Source organism: Macrobrachium rosenbergii, chromosome 12 (assembly GCF_040412425.1).
Source record: "Macrobrachium rosenbergii isolate ZJJX-2024 chromosome 12, ASM4041242v1, whole genome shotgun sequence".
In the NCBI taxonomy this organism is placed as follows: Eukaryota; Metazoa; Arthropoda; class Malacostraca; order Decapoda; family Palaemonidae; genus Macrobrachium; species Macrobrachium rosenbergii.
The window spans coordinates 20,983,001-20,988,000 of NC_089752.1; the positions used below are offsets into that span (position 1 = coordinate 20,983,001).

General features: G+C 34.8%; 1 pseudogene; it reads right to left on the bottom strand.

Annotated features, from left to right (window-relative positions):
• Positions 1–3,755: 3,755 nt before the first annotated feature.
• Positions 3,756–5,000, bottom strand: part of LOC136844438 (uncharacterized) — a 112,075-nt pseudogene continuing 110,830 nt past the window's right edge.

Genomic DNA, 5,000 nt, shown 5'->3' on the forward strand with positions numbered 1-5,000 from the left:
CTCTAGCCTCAGTAGTTTTTATTTTATTTAAGGTTAGATTTAGCCATAAACGTGCATCTGGCAAAGATATAGGACAGGCCACCATCGTCCCATGGTTAACGTTTCATGGGCCGCGGCTCATACAGCATTATATCGAGACCACTGAAAGATCTATTTCGGTGGCCTTGATTATACGATTTACAGAAAACTCGATTGAGCCGAAGAAACTTCCGCTTATTTTTTTTTTTTTACTTTATTTTTAGAACCACTCTAGTACCACCCAAATCCTTCTATTGCTCCATTCAGGTGTGGGATTATCGCCAATTAAGAAGAAATGCCTTAAAATGTGTCGTTCTTTTTGTCAGTTGCTGTTTCAGTTATAGAAAATTTAAAAATATTTTTCAGCTTTAAACTCTATGAATTGTCTTGAAGGAATTTTTCAAAATGCTCTCCTTCCTTGAGTATGGTTGTTGCGATTCATTGGAAATGTTCATCATGTTCTCCTGTATGACTTCCCTTTGTATCCTGAATCTGTCTTTAAAATTTAAGTTGTTATGTGTAAATTAAATTCAGTGGGATTTTTATCTAACAAGATGATCCTTGCAAGTTTGCAGGTTCACTCGACTCCCGTTTTCATTACTTTACGGAAATTGCATTGCATAGATACAAATTTGATTCTTTATACTACTACTGTGAGTTTGAGCCGAAGTATACAAAAAAGCGGATCTTTCTAAATAGTGACCCCCAACAAAGTACAGGGGTCGTTATCTAGGACTAATATTTCTTGGGGGGTCGTTATCTTTATGATATTTACAGTCTTTTGTTTATGTTTTTACGGTAATCCCCAACGGGCTTTTACTAAACACGCCTCAAAGGTGGATACATACCGGGTTAAAACCCTTGGGGGTCACTATCTAGGAAAGATACCAAAAAAGCAATTCCTAGAAAAGAATCTGTATCGATAATTATTTCTTACGAAATAGCGGTACTTTTTTTGTTACTTTCCTAGTGTTTTTTTTTTCAGTTGCTCTCATTCAAGAATATTTTTTTGCCAGTTTCGTCCTTCGCAGTAGGAAGTCTTTTAAGGAAGTTTGCTGGTCTTTGATATCAAAGCATCTACAGGGAAGTTTGCTGGGCACTGATTATGACGCTCTTTGAGGAAGTTGTTTGGGCCCTTGATGGTGAAACCTTTCACAGGAAATTTGTTAACTCGGTAATAGTGGAGCTTCTAAACAGGGTGGGAAGACTTCCGAGAAGATTCCCATTAAAACCTTCTCAAGTAATTAGTGATTACGGTTCGCGCAGTTAGTGTAAAATTTCTTAAGGTGTATGAGAATTTAACTTTATGAATGAAGAAGATACTTTTTTGTAACTGTTTTTTCGAACCATTGATGTCGAAGCCAGAAACGAAAGTCCTCTGCCACTTCAGAAGAGTTAATTGGTCATAATTCGCTCAAGTCTCCTCGGTCCCACTTGGTAGATTTTCCATGTCGGACTTACTTAACCATAAAAAATTCCATCTATTAAAATTCGAAAGTGATGGTTCTTTTCTCTTTCGTAAGCTTTTTTGTGTCATTAATCAAGTAGAACTTGCTTGGTACTCAAGTCTAGATAGCGAAATTACGAAAACCTGTCAGAAATAAGAGAGAAATTTGGACAAAAAAGCTTTGTGGACAAATCCATGTATTCAGGGAGTGGCATGTGTGTTAGAGTAGCCCCTAAGACAATTATATGTATGGGTGGAAAGAAGAAAATACTTGTCAAAAGCAAGACTGGGTCAGTAATAACATCAGATGAAGAAAGAAAAGACAACGCTGAATAGAATGTTTTGGTCATGAAAGAGACATGAATGGTTAATTAAATCGATACCAAACTATGTGTATATATAGATATATACATATATATATATATACATACATATATATAATATATATATATATATATATATATATATATATATATATATATATATATATATATATATATATATACATACAACACAGGAGGCAATGATTGCTATATGCAAAACTTACAACACACACTCATATATTCATATATATATATATATATATATATATATATATATATATATATATATATATATATATATATATATATATATTTTTTTTTTTTTTTTATAACAGAACCTTATTTACACTGATAGCTACTTCAGACGATGAGGAATGTTCGTCCTGGAAAGCTTGCAACTTTTCCTGAATAAATATCTCTGCTAGATACCATCCAGTTTAAATGAGCTCATGTTATTAGCTGTTTTAATGCACAGAACTATTGTGAAAGTATAAGTTGTGTATGTATATATATATATATATATATATATATATATATATATATATATATATATATATATATATATATATATATATATATATATATATATATATATATATATATATTTACAGTATATATATATATATATATATATATATATATATATATATATATATATATATATGTGTGTGTGTGTGTGTGTGTGTGTGGTGTGTGTGCGTGTGGTTGCGTGTGTGTGTGTTTGTACGTGCGTGTGTGCTGATTCTAGAATGCTAAATTATAATTTTCTGTCACCGTATCGGTGTAATTCAGGATGCTAATAGAATTTTTAACAAACTGTAAGAATGCTATACTTATTCCCATTGCATAAGAACATTCAGTCCATATGAATTTGAAAATCAAGAAAGAAGAATATGCTGAAGAAACAACCTATCTCCCAAAGGTCACTCAAAATATCAACAACAATCTACTGAAAACGACTGTGATTATACTTTCCTTTTCTTCACCTTACCAGTACTGCTATCATTCCTGAAAAAGTATACCTTAGTTTAACCAGATCACTGAGCTGATTAACAGCTCTCCTAGGGCTGGCCCGAAGGATTAGACTTACGTTACGTGGCTAAGAACTAATTGGTTACCTAGCAACGTGACCTGCAGCTTATTGTGGAATCCGAACCACATTATAGCGAGAGATGAATTTCTATCACCAGAAATAAATTCCTCTAATTCTTCATTGGCCGGCCGGAGACTCGAGCTCGGGCCTAGCAGAGTGCTAGCCGACAACTCTACCGACTCGTCCAACGAGGAACTATCATTCCTGAAGCCCACGTAGGGTGGTATTTCCGTCAGTGCACCTCATGCGGTCCACTGTAGGCATTACTTAAGGTTCTTTGCAGTTTCCCTTCGGCCCCCAGCTGCAACCCCTTTCATTGCTGTACCTCCGTTCACATTCTCTTTCTTTCTGTTTACTTTCCACCCTCTCCTAACAATTGATTCATGGTGCAACTGCGAGGTTTTCCTCCTGTTACACCTTTCAGACCGTTTGCTGTCAATTTCCGTTTCAGCGCTGAATGACCTCATAGGTCACAGCACTTGGCCTTTGGCCTAATCCTATATTCTATCACTCCTAGAGCGGGTGAAAGCCTTGGAATACATTTGGATTTCGTTACCCAGATCATCAGTCTTGGAACTTGAGGGAAAGGGGCTCATTTCAAGCAATATACTAAATCGTTCGTTCGGGTCACAGAGACCCACTGCTCAAGTTTCCTCGCTTACAATGACTTCGGAGGATTTATACTAAGTGACGCGAAACTTCGAGCTTCAGATGTTGAAGGATAAAGGATGACCAACTTGGGACTTCGGCGTCTGAGTTCGCAGTCACTTGTGCTCCTCATTTATAAGTTCCTCATCCGTCTCGAATAGTCTTTGAGTGTCTCATTTGACCTCACAATCGCTTTCGGTTACGTCAAGGATAATGAAAACGCAGCTTTTATTAGAAATATTATAATTTCAAACAATATAATACACACCATTTACACTATTATAATAGTCATAATAATATAGGTATCTAGTGCAGCTGAAGTGAGCGATTGTCACGATAAATGGCTTTATTTTCCTCCAGATATACTCTAATATTATTTATAACTGTAAAATAGCTAGATCTTAAGGCATCATGACATTGTAGAATATATATATAATATATGTACAGACCACAATCGCTCACTTTGCCACAGGACATAGTACTGACAGAAATGACTAGGTCAATGTTTACATCATGGAAAGAGTGATTAGGTCGTCTGCCCGTCAGAAAGGAAAGAGTCAATACTGAAAGACATTTATCTTATTTCTCGTTTTGGCTGAACACTCTGAGTTAGGAATCAGTTCCGAAATCACTCTCGGTTAATTAGAATCGATTCGCCACAAGATTCTCTCGACCGAATATAATTGCGAAAGGGGATATACTTCAGTAACAAGTTACACTTTCAACCACATTAAACTATTATCACATCGTCTTTACTGATTTGTGCCAATCAAAATTGAAAAGTACGGACTCTGGTCTCGCTCAGAAAACATTGATAAATTGTATCTATAACTGTGACCTATTTACATATTACGTACAAAACTTTACACTCATCATCAATCTTATTTACAAGAAAAACATCATGTACCAAGAAGGAATTTCTAAAATAAAAAAAAAAATAAGGAAAAAAAATCTCTTGTCTTAAAGCTGTAAAGTATTTAATTAGTTGCCCCGTATGTCTCAATTCATCTGGGTAAGTGGCAATCGCAATTTGCTATTCAATGTACACTTCCGGTTATGAGGATGCTCACACTGATTGTTTCATCAATATTCACGTCTTGCTAATCAGACAAGAAGAAAGTCTCCCTGAATTCCTTTCTTTGTCGTCCTTTTGATTTCCTTTTTAAATAAAAAAAAAATTTTTCTTTGAATGTTCGCGAATTTTGGAATATTATTATGGATGCTAATCATGCTTTTATGTGCCTGAATACGGTTGGTATTAAAAACATGACTTTTCATCGTTACTTAACCGTCTTCCCGAATTTCTTTCTTTATCGTACTTTTAGGTTTGTTTATAAAAAATTGGATTTTTGAATGTTCACGAAATCGTGAAGTATTATTATTTATTCTAACCATGTTTTTATGTGCCTAAATACGGATGGTATTAAAAACATACTTTCATCGTTACATAAGCTTCTCCCTGAATTTCTTT